This window comes from Maniola jurtina, chromosome 5 (assembly GCF_905333055.1).
Source record: "Maniola jurtina chromosome 5, ilManJurt1.1, whole genome shotgun sequence".
Taxonomy (NCBI): domain Eukaryota; kingdom Metazoa; phylum Arthropoda; class Insecta; order Lepidoptera; family Nymphalidae; genus Maniola; species Maniola jurtina.
The window spans coordinates 3,401,367-3,413,430 of record NC_060033.1 but is presented as its reverse complement, the minus strand read 5'-3'; the positions used below and the strand labels follow the sequence as shown (position 1 = coordinate 3,413,430).

The window sequence follows — 12,064 nt, the reverse complement described above, 5'->3', positions numbered from 1 at the left end:
TAGGTAGGTATCTTGATGGATTTAGACATGCAATGTTGCAATCATAGATTGATGGGTATCTATCTGTTAATTCCTGGTAAATGCACTAAATAGGTACCCTTAGGGTTCCGTACCGGAAGAGTGTCAAGAGGACCCTATTCTATTACTAAGCTACCGCTGTCCGTCCGTCCGTCCGTCTCTCTTTCGTTGGTTCAAGAGATGAACCATAATAGGAAGAGAATTGAAATATTCACAGAATGTGTATTCCAACTGCTGCTATAACAACAAATAATAAATTTCAATATAACTGCCATGAATACAAAAAAAAAATCTAAAAAATGTGTTATTTTCTTGTATAATGGTACGGAACCCTTTGTGTGCGAGTCCGACTCGCGTTAACCAGTTTTTTGTTTACCTTTTGAATAGGTAGGTAGGTATATGGTCATACGGGACATTTTTGAATATAAACTAAGTAGGTACCTAGTTACCTAGAAAATCAAAAATTACCGACCAGCTCATAAACATTCAGTAGAAAATATGTACTTACGGTCTAACTCTACAAAGATAGACTGTAGGTATACTTATGCGAATTTAGGCAAATGAGTTAGTAGAAGAAAAAGTATCTAAGTAAGTACCTACATACATACAAGTAGTCTACATTTTTGTGTTATAAAAGTTACGCCAAGAACCTAACGCGTATGTTTTAAGCTCTGAAAGGTTGAGAGACCCAATTAAATAGACTTTTTCTGTATTCTTTTGTCGTTTTATTAGGTAAGTACGAGAAACAGAATTCGTGATACATTTTCTTCCCCTAGGCCTCGCCCTTGTCTCTCTTTAATTGACTTTATAAAAAAGCTTTTAATAATTTTCCCAAACGATGCACTTCCTCGTCCGCGTGGATTCACTCTTCTTATGGGATATTCAAAAACCCACGGGAACTCTGACTTTCCAGAATAAAAAGCAGCTTAGGTTAGTATCCAAGATGCAAGCTATGTCTGTTCCTTTCATGAAAATCTGTAAAACAGATGGACCTTTTGTCCCCGTGTGAACTATTGGATATTTTGTCATAAAAAATAGGGCTTGTCTATATCCGTCCCCGAGATATATTTAAGTTATCTCTGTCCTTTTCATCAAAATTGGTTCGACAGATAAACTGTGAAACACTGGCAGGCAGACAGACACACTTTCGCATTATTTACAATATGAATATGGATTGCCAAGCTTTTTGATGTCAGGTCGACCCATAAGGGTGTAGCAGCCATGCAGCGTATGATAGATAACTGATAAATAAAAATACTGCTACATATTATCTTGTATTACTTGGGCTGTATTTACAATATGTGCTTGGGTTACAATTAAAACTGTGGTAGAAAAACGAGGTGTTTCGGTCTTGATAATCAGAAGTGAATTCGTTGAATTTCGCTGCCCGGGGTTCGTCCAGGCCAGCAAGATATTTGAATCGCTCCGAATTCAAATTGTGTTCTCTAACTGACAGCTGCAAAGTGTGTTGCTTTCTTCGCAGCTGCCGGTCTTAAAAGAGGCTGCATGCCTCTACATCACGAATATGTAGCAGCCATGCAGCGTATGATAGATAACTGATAAATAAAAATACTGCTACATATTATCTTGTATTACTTGGGCTGTATTTACAATATGTGCTTGGGTTACAATTAAAACTGTGGTAGAAAAACGAGGTGTTTCGGTCTTGATAATCAGAAGTGAATTCGTTGAATTTCGCTGCCCGGGGTTCGTCCAGGCCAGCAAGATATTTGAATCGCTCCGAATTCAAATTGTGTTCTCTAACTGACAGCTGCAAAGTGTGTTGCTTTCTTCGCAGCTGCCGGTCTTAAAAGAGGCTGCATGCCTCTACATCACCCCCCTACGGAGTGAAAAAGAAGAGAAAAGAAAAAGATTAATAAATTATTTGCTAAGCGGCATGATAAGGTACGAGGAAGCGAACCGTACGACTGGAACATGTGGAATAAATATATATTAATTGATTTAATTGTACAGGCGGAAGTTTCTCACGCCGTTGAGTGAAAACGTATAATAAGGGTTTGTGGACAAATTGCAGTTTAGCTTTTTTAGCTAAAAAAAATGCAATTAGTTGCCAAGCCTTATTAACTTGTTGTAAACAAGCGCCGACATGAGAGCTAGACGCATCGGTAAATAACCCGAGTTGAGCGTCGGCGACTGGATGAGCCAACAGAGTTGCGTTAGCTAAACTCTCCTTGCACGAGTTGAAACAACGCTCTAAGTCAGGTGCCCAAGTAAACGGCTTGTCGCCTTTACCTTGAATGGCTGACAGAGCATCAATGAGTGGAGAGGTACTGTGGGCTATGCCCGGTAAAACTTATGATAAATAATCACCATACCGAGGAATCTTCGAAGACCTTGTACCGTCTTCGGCAAGGGAAACTCCTGAAGATCCTTGATGGCTAATTTGTGAGGGCCTAGGCGGCGTGGACGACACGATACCGGCGGACCATCCGTCGTTCGGATGAGGTGCACCGTGGTATGTTTGATCTCACGCACAGGCCTGGAGGCCTTAAAATAGCAGGAAACTTGAATAATATTTCATGCTTACCATTTATGGTTTTTACGCTAACCTGGTCATCCGTAGTTATGGATGCCATATAAGAAAGACTAGTCGTGTTGTCGATCAGCCGACCGCTTCTGCAATTTGGCAATAAATTAAAATACGATAAGAAATCGGACCCTATAAAAGCGGTGTTAACATCGCATATTATAAAGTTCCAATAATATAAGTAAAAGTGCCATGATGCCAGGGGGGGGACCTCTAAAATTTAGCCTGCCAGTTCGGCAACCTTATCAAATGAAATTTTGGACTGCGCAGCTAATATGGCTTGCTAATATTGTGGCAAGCGGCGCATCCATAGCTGAGGTAAACAAAAATCTGGTCGGTAAGTAGGTACGTGACCAGCCAGGGAACATAAATGACGAAGAAACTGGGACGGCTTACAATTCCCTAGCACTTCGTCATTAATAATTAAGCTGCCGGACCCTCTGTTCCATTTTAAATAGCTGAAAACCTTACACAAAATAAAAAGAATCACAACATAAAAAATTACAAAATGAATAATATATAAAATATAAAATAAAATGTAAATGTTTACAAATATCATTTTTCAAATTTTGATAATTCAAAGTCACTTAATGTCTCTATTGTTTATGCGTGAAGAAGAAAAGTTCTTATACGGAATTTAAAATTTAAAAAGTCAATTGTCACTCCAAAATGTCTTTCACCAAAAAAATGAAAAATAAATGACACAATAATAATAAATAATTGTTCGAATGTTTTGCAGCACAGAAGAACAAAGTAATGTTTTTATAGAACCTGGATCCTCCTCAGGGCGCCTCGGATATGTCCTCACGAGGCATGTATGAACCAGCGCGTCGGGTTCAAAGGGTTCAAAGGTTCAGTTGTAGCGAGCCAACTATTATGGCAGCAATACCCATATGTTTGCGTGTTCTTCTCGGCGGTCACCAGAATATGTATATGCTTACGTGCTCTTGTCGTGGGTCACCAGAATATGTAACCCATATGCTTGCGTGCTCTTCTCGGCGGCCACCAGAATATGTGCTTGGGTTACAATTAAAACTGTGGTAGAAAAACGAGGTGTTTCGGTCTTGATAATCAGAAGTGAATTCGTTGAATTTCGCTGCCCGGGGTTCGTCCAGGCCAGCAAGATATTTGAATCGCTCCGAATTCAAATTGTGTTCTCTAACTGACAGCTGCAAAGTGTGTTGCTTTCTTCGCAGCTGCCGGTCTTAAAAGAGGCTGCATGCCTCTACAAGGGCTTACCCTTGAGTCTTGAGATGTTGAGTCCCAATCACAAACTCGACACGACTAGTCAGGATGATGACGTATTGCCGCCAGTTCCCGTTAAAAACGAATATTACCAGTCTATATGGTCTGGTGGGAGGTTTCGGCCGTGGCTAGTTACCAACCTACCAGCAAAACCATACCGCCAAGCAATTTAGCGGTTAGATGCCGTGTAGAAACCAAAGGGGTACATCCCTTTCAAGTTAACCCCCTTCCATCTTAGACTGCATCATCACTTACCACGAGGTGAGATTGCAGTCAAGACCTAATTGTATCTGAATAAATAAATAAAAAGTGGTAGGTCGGTGATTCTCAAATTTGGCGCAAATCACATATCAGGTCAAATAAAAAAATAATGAATGAAGTTACAGATGAGAATTGCATTACAAAAGAACTCTTGTATATTCAGCTACGGGTGCCCCAAAATTCAAAATTGTAACTACAAAGGTTACTTCAGAAATAATATTTTTGATATTAAAAACTCACCTCCTTCTGCGGGTAAAACAGGAGTCTCAGGAAAAATCGCTATGATTTTCAAAGAAGACGGTTTTAAACGAGCTCGAGTTTTTCACATATTATTATATACATCCTGAGAAGCAATTAAAATGCATTTTTACACGTACGAATCATTTAATTACGTCATAAAAAAATAACAAATGTTTGGCACAGAAAAAAAGTCATTACCTGCAACTGAGATGGCACCTCCAAAATATCCTTCTAGTATACATATTGCCACCCGTTCTCCCCTGCCCCGTACTAAGCCATAATCGGTCTATCTAGGCATGTTGCGGAAAGTGGCCGTGCACTTGTAGAAAAAAAATTATTTACGTTTTTGGTGCCGAAAATGGTGTTTGGCACGACTTTTCACTCTTTACCTTCAACATCATTTTAGGGTAAGTAATTAGTTTTTCTTAATAATTTTATCTTCTTTCATGTACTATTAACAATATAAGTATCTAGTTTGAAGTTCAAATATATTGCATTTTAAAATACGACGTTAGACAATTAAAACTGTCAAAACCTCATTTACGCTCTATCATTACCGTAATTTTCCTTCCGTTTTTAAATTGAAGGTAATGATGTTGAATTGAAGGAGGTGATCAATTTTCCAGGAAATAATGTTGTTCCAAAATTGTGTAATTTTCTTCATATCCTTTGACATTAAATCACGTGACAAAATATTAATCTTCAGTAATTCTTTAACTAATCAGTTGAATTAGTAGCCCATATTGTTACAAGCAATTTAGAAATAACTATTCAAAATCCTTGCAACTCGAGGTATTTCAATATTAAAAATAACCATCATATATTGATTTTAGAAACTACCATAGTGAAAAGAAATAGTCAAAAAACGCGCGAAAAAAAATTAGCGCAGGCTAAAAACACAAAAAACAAACAAAAACGAAGAACTAAAGAAAGATCTAGAAAAATATGCGAAACGTAAAGAAGAATGATGGAGTCCTTTCATTCCTTCTTGGATATTAGGGCTGCAGCAGTTGTATTTTAGGTCTCCCTACATTTGGTTGCTGCTTTGACATGGTTCCACGAGAATTCCACTCTTTTAAGGTCTGCTTCAATGGGCCTCCTCTAGGAGTTTGTTGTTCGACCAGGTCTCATTTGACCGCCAGGCTGCCAGGTAGGCAGGTTTCAATAAATGCCACTTGAGCAACGTTTTCTTCCTCTCTTCGCAAAATATGCCCGACCAATCACAATCGCCTCAAAGCTATTTCCTTATTAACTGGGAGTTGCTGGCATTTGTACCACAAGTCCTCATTTCTGATCGTGTTAGACCAGAAAATGCGGGGAATAACACTGAAACTCTTATTGTGGAAAACCTGAATTCTGTGGATTAGCGATAAAGTTGTTTCCACGTTTCACACCTGTATAAGAAGACTGAATTTACAAGCAATTCAAACAGAGAGAGCTTTAGCTTTTATAATCCAGTTATTGACATCAGCCTTGGCACCGTCGCTAGGAGAAATGATGCTACCGAGGTTATAGAACTCCTCCACCTGTTTAATTGGTTTGTCTTCTAAATAAATGGTTCTGAAGCAGTAGAACTTATCCTCATCTTCACTGTTTTCTTTGTGGTAATCGGCAGACTACTTAAGGAACTTTGTCTTGTAGGTATTTTGATTTGGACTTAATGTATTCGAGTCAATCTGATATGAGAACAAGGTCATCCGCATAGTCAAGGTCTTCAAGTTGCCTACTGCTCCATGATATCCCTTTCGGACTATTGGTGACACGACGCATAACTTCGTCGATAAGCAAGATAAATAACAGTGGTGAGGAAGACATCCTTACTTAACTCTACGGATTATTTTGAGACTAAAGAAGAATAGAAAATCAAAACTCTTTGTTGACTCCAAGACAACAAAGCGTACAGAGAAAAAAAATACTTGAAAATTAAAAAAACATATAGAAAAAATAAAAAGAAGTAAGCCGTTTGAGAAAATACTGTTTAAGATAACAAGGGATTTAGAAGAAAATCATCCACAGAAAAATAATGTGCTCCTTGTGAACATACTACTCCTATAGTAATAAAAGATGTTATTTATTCGTCAAAACCTCTACAATTGACGTCAAGGGCTAGCTTTGTGTAATATACATTGTCGATGGTGTATGTCAATAATTATTAGGCTTTTGTTTCGACGGTTTGACGTGTTTTCGAATAAAATGGCGTATCGAAATGACCATGGTTATTAACTTCTTGTAGTATATTTCAGTGGCGACGAGGATGGGATTATATAAAAAACCTTTACAAGAAACTCTATCAGTTGAAATAAATAAAACGGAAGAAGTTTCCAGGAAAGCCAGGAATTCACCAAAAGTAAAAATACTTTCTGATGTACGTTTCCATTGGACTAATACTCCTTTTTTTATTAATGGCAGATTACCTCTTAAAGATAGTACGCGTACGACTGATACTGGTCATGTCTGAGAACATGCCCCAGATAACCGACCTTTCTGCATTTGATCGCCAAAATTAGGTCTCTATCTTTACCGATGCATCTTTGTCATTTTTATTTTTTTAATCCAACTTACTCGCAGTAATTTTCAGTAGCAGTTGCTTATTGCGCAGTACTTTTTTCATTTTCATGAATAATTCACGGGCAATTTCAATTCAGGTCTTTATTTCAGAATCTGGATCCCATTCTTCATTAACCCATGTACCAAGATATTTGTGCATTGAAACTCTTTCGAGTGTTGTACATGTGAGAGTTCTTATTGAGGTTTGTTGCGGTTTTCTTGATACTGTACATAAACTTAGTCTTTGAGAGATTCATGCTTAGACCCGACTTTCTGCTACATTTATAAACGCTATCTATTATTTTCTAAAGATCTTGGGAACTAGAAGCCAAAAAAACAGTATCATCAGCGTATCTAATATTATTTATATTTATTTGTTTACCTTGACATCCCATTCCTTATTTTCCAATGCTTCTGAGATGATAGCGTCTCAGTATAAGTTGAACAGAAGCGGAGATAAGATGTGTCCTTGTCATACCCTATGGCCTACCGCTACTTCATCTGTTTCCTCAACTTCAACTATTACTGTCCCAGTCTGCCACCAGTAAGGGTTCTTAATGATCTTTATTTCCTTGCCAACGAGTTCAACATACTGCAAACGACGAATAAGTACCACTTGTTGCACACGGTCAAAGACTTTCTCATAATCAATGAAGGAAATTCATACATCAGTTTGCATATCTCTATATTTTTGGACTAGTACGTTTATAGCAAATAATGCTTCTCAGGTTCCAACATCAAATCTAAATCAAAACTGACTCTCATTGAAGTAGTTGTCACATTTATTTCTAATCCCTTAAGAGCTGATAAGTAGAAACATCTTTGGAACATGACTCATGAGGCTGATAGTGCGGTATTCATTGCATGTCTTAACATTCCCAAGATGTTGCAATGATTCCTTGACATGTGTCTGCGAACATATTATTTTCTATAAATCGTTTTACAAATTCTTTTTGACTTCAGGGTCCAAAATTGGTTTAACTTTATCATCAACTAAAATGTTTATATAAGACACCCTTCGCAGGTCTACCATTTCTATGCAAATTAAAATAATCATGTTTTCGCTCATACTGTTCTATCACCAAACATTTGTTTTCGTGATAATATGCTCTCGCAGCATGATTATTTAATACATTTCAAGTAAAATTTATAGGTGATGATATGTCTGGAATAATATTTTTGTTAAAGTTTGCAATATTTCCGTTATTAATTCTGTTTAATTGATTAATAAGATGAAGAAACACGTTATTTTTTGAAAATGAAATATTGCTTCATTACCTTCAGATAAACATCAACGCCTTCTCCACCAAAATCATTACCAGCACACTAGAAATCATTACCTTCAGTAACTGAAAATTTCAAATGCATATATCTCTGAAATTCATGGGTGCAATTTGATATAACTTGGTCATTCTTTTTAATTTCACCTATATTTTAGTTTAGTTCAGCAATTTTCACAATTTAAAAAATTCTCTTATTTTCTCCGATTTGCGCCAAATCAGAGAAGTACCCAGGTGTATAAGTACGAAGTTTTTACTAATGTGTGAGTTTGTGTGAACAGTGTAACACAGTGAACTGGTTGTGGTTAGATACAATGTCTCCCACTGTCTCTGGTTGTGACGGGTGACTGTGCCTGTCTTCAAGTTCCTTGGATTACAATTTCTAGGAGCGGCTGGTTTGAACATGTTGCAGACCCACCGCACTGCCGTTGCAGTGTGTTGTGTAATACAAATTACAATAGGCCAAGGTCTACACTCGTTCTACAGATTTTTGAAAACTACTAGCCGATGCCCGCGACTTCACCCGCGTGGATTTAGGTTTTTCAAAATCCCGTGGGAACTCTTTGATTTTCCGGGATAAAAAGTAGCCTATAGGCTAATCCATGATATTATCTATCTTCATTCCAAATTTCAGCCAAATCCGTTTAGTAGATTTTGCGTGAAGGAGTAACAAACATACACACACACATACACACAAACTTTCGCCTTTATAATATTAGTGTGAAGTGTGATAGTGTGATTAGTGTGATTTAGTTTTTAAAAGTAGAGATACATACAGGATATGTACTTATGATGTAATTTGTATGAATTTGGGACATCATAGAGACGGATAACTAGCTACTTTTTATCCCGGAAAAACAAAAGTTCCCACAGGATTTTTAAAAAGCCTAAGTCCGCGCAGACGAAGTTGTCGGTTTCATGTAGTTATGACTTATGAATAAATAGCTATAGCTAGCCTCGATAGCTCAACGGTTGAGGAGCAGACTGAATTTCGAAAGGTCGGCGGTTCAAACCCCATCCGTTGCACTGTTATCGTCGCCGCTCCTGACACAAGCTTTACGCTTAATTGTAGGGGAAAGGGGAGTATTAGTCATGATTAGCATGGCTAATATTCTTAAAAAAAAAACTAGAGGCATCGTCAAGGTCTGCACCCGTACGTAGTAATGACGGACACGACATACGAAGCGATTTGCCTCATCCTTTCTAATTCGAACTGCTAGGATATGGGACGCCTTCCCTATTCTATAAGGGTTCCTTTTTTCCTTTTGAGGTACGGAATCCTAAAAAAGTAAGCTCGCACCGTCTGTAAACTGAAAATTTTGAAAAGAGCAACTGCCGAGTTTCTTGCCAGCTCTACTCGATACGTAGGGCATTTCTATTCAATGACGATTCAAAAGCACCTCGTATAAAGTACTTACATCTGAATAAAAAAATCTATTAATGCTACTCTGTTCTAAAAATTATGTAGATACTAGCTGATACCCGCAACTTCGTTCGCGTGGATGTAGGTTTTTAAAATTCCCGTGGGAACTCTTTGATTTTCCGGGATAAAAAGTAGCCTATGTGCTAATCCAGGGTATAATGGAGATAGCTCCATTTTAAATTTCAGCCAATCCGTCCAGTAGTTTTTGCGTGAAGGAGTAACAAACATACACACACACACACATACAAACTTTCTCCTTTATAATATTAGTGTGATACGAGTAAAACCGGAAGACAACATTATTATACATTGTAAGTGGTGTTAAGATGTCGATTACATGATATGATAAGATTAGGTTCATCAAGATTGTATCATAGTGTCATAGTCATCAAGTCGACAGTAACCATATATCTCAGTTTAGTACTTATCTGGTTCATTTAATATGCAAAACTATTAGATATTGTTGTGAAATAAATAAAAATATTTCGTTCTAAATTAAACTGCTGTAAAAGTTTATTTTGTGAATAGAAATAGGTAATTTTTGTATATACATACAATTAATGCTTAGTTACTAGTGTTACGTGTATAATTTCTGAAGTGTCCGTCTGCAGAGCTTCAAAAACCATGTACGTATTTTTTATAGTGTTTTTCATTTATCTTTCTACATTTAAACATATAAAGTTTCCTGCCTGTGTCTCGTATTTCTAGCCCGTTTGATTGCCTTTAGAAGATTCTGCTTTGCAAATATTTGCGTAAAGCAGCCCTAAAAATAATAACTTAAAATTTAAAAACCCCCGACACAAAAACCTCTATAAGAAAACTAGAAAAGAGCTGATAACTTTTGAACGGCTGAACTGATTTTCTTCGATTATAGCTAAGAACACTCTCAATCAAGCCACCTTTCAAACAAAAAAAACTAAATTAAAATCGGTCCATTCGTTAAGGACGTTTAGGAGCTACGATGCCACAGACAGACACACAGATACATACGTCAAACTTATAACACTTTGACTTTTTGGGTCGGGGGATTAAAATATAGTAATTGATTTCAAGTTTTAACGGTTTTCTAATTAGACCTATTTCTATCTGGGTAAATAGGTCCAAAAGAGGTAAAGAGTCAGTAATTGGTCTACTGATCTTACGTTACGTTAGGTAGGCGCTACGTGGCGCTACGTTAGCACGTTACGATAGAGGTACCTACATAGCTACCCGCTAAGTTGTTTGTGAATAGATAGGCGTAGAAATAGATTTTTTTTTATTCAGTTTACAATATTATGCCATGCAGTTTATAATAGCAATCCCGCGCAATGCTGGAGCGAAATGTGAGTCAAATTCACATTTTTTTCAAAGATCACTACGTTTTAGCTTTTTTGACGTGACAACGTCTTATAATTCGATAGAGCCGGCTGCACGCACGAAAAAACATGACTCATGCGGCGTTACCTCGCTCTGAGGCGTTCCATGTAAGGCTTGAAGTGCAAGCGAGAGCGCGGTACGAGCGACAAAGAAGCACAATCGGCCTTTGTTGTCACGTTCAACTATCGTCAGTAAACCGACTTTACAGACAACCAATTTTTTTAATCTTTTGACAATTATTTATTTTCGATCAGAAAGAGATTAGAAAAAAAGTTTTGCAATACACTTTGTAAGCTTTTTCAAGACTTTCAATAGATTTTTTAAGTTTGTGTAAAGGCAAGTCTAAAGTAAAGTAAGTAGGTACCTACCTACCTAAGTAGGTATCCTCTTTTGTTCTTCTTTGTTAGCCCTTATTTATCCATTGTTGGACATAGGCGCGTGCACGCCCTTCTTTCCGGTGTTGGGCGAGCCTTCTCCAATTTTTTCCCGCAAGTTTGGTAATGTACTCAGATCAATGGGATGGTTGTAGGTATAGGTAGATAGCTTGAGTAGGTATATTCATAAACAACTTAGCCGGCTTATTTCCATGCACCATTTCCACGTGGCCAGTAAATCTAGTTTGTCGTACATTTGGGCACATTAATGGTGTTTTAGTAACCTGTGAAATCGCAGTTTACTAACTCACTACCGAATTTGTTATTCTCGCTGAAAGGAAATGGCCCATAAACTGCAATATGGCCATTAGTAGATACGTCAGAGTTTATAGGTAGTGGAAATATTGTGTGATAGCCTTCCGCCTCCTAATCGGAAGACGGGGGTTCGATCCCGGGAACGCATCTCTAACTTTTCGGAGTTATGTGCGTTTTAAGTAATTAAATATAATGCTCTCAAAGGAGTGTGAAGTCTGCAAATCCGTGGTAGAATGGCCAAAACCCTTCTCACTCTGAGAGCAGACCCGTCGATGAGTTGATCCGGCGATGGGTTGATCATGATGATTATGATGATGAAATATTATGATGAAATAGTATTACTTCGGTACCTGTATCTACTCTAGATATCAGTAGCATGCACAGGGTCTGATGGTCTGAAGCCAGGGTAGGCAGGGTGGAGTAGGATCATTTACCTTGAATTGGTGCAGGTAAACTA

General features: G+C 37.7%; 1 protein-coding gene and 2 long non-coding RNA genes across 3 annotated transcripts in view; 2 read left to right on the top strand and 1 right to left on the bottom strand.

Moving 5' to 3' along the window:
* Positions 1–2,361: 2,361 nt before the first annotated feature.
* On the bottom strand, positions 2,362–3,576 carry LOC123865715. The gene is made up of 2 exons (XR_006796031.1): positions 2,963–3,576; positions 2,362–2,655 (listed from the first exon to the last, which is right to left on the bottom strand). It is a non-coding gene; the product is annotated as an uncharacterized LOC123865715 (long non-coding RNA).
* A 2,842-nt stretch (positions 3,577–6,418) lies between these two features.
* On the top strand, positions 6,419–7,180 carry LOC123865716. Its single transcript, XR_006796032.1, has 2 exons — positions 6,419–6,677; positions 6,971–7,180. It is a non-coding gene; the product is annotated as an uncharacterized LOC123865716 (long non-coding RNA).
* Positions 7,181–9,961: 2,781 nt separating this feature from the next.
* LOC123865711 (laccase-4-like) overlaps positions 9,962–12,064 on the top strand; it is an 88,582-nt gene continuing 86,479 nt past the window's right edge. Inside the window, exon 1 of the mRNA XM_045906923.1 lies at positions 9,962–10,188. The gene's annotated coding sequence lies outside the window, so the exon portion shown is untranslated. The remainder of the gene's footprint in view (positions 10,189–12,064) is intronic.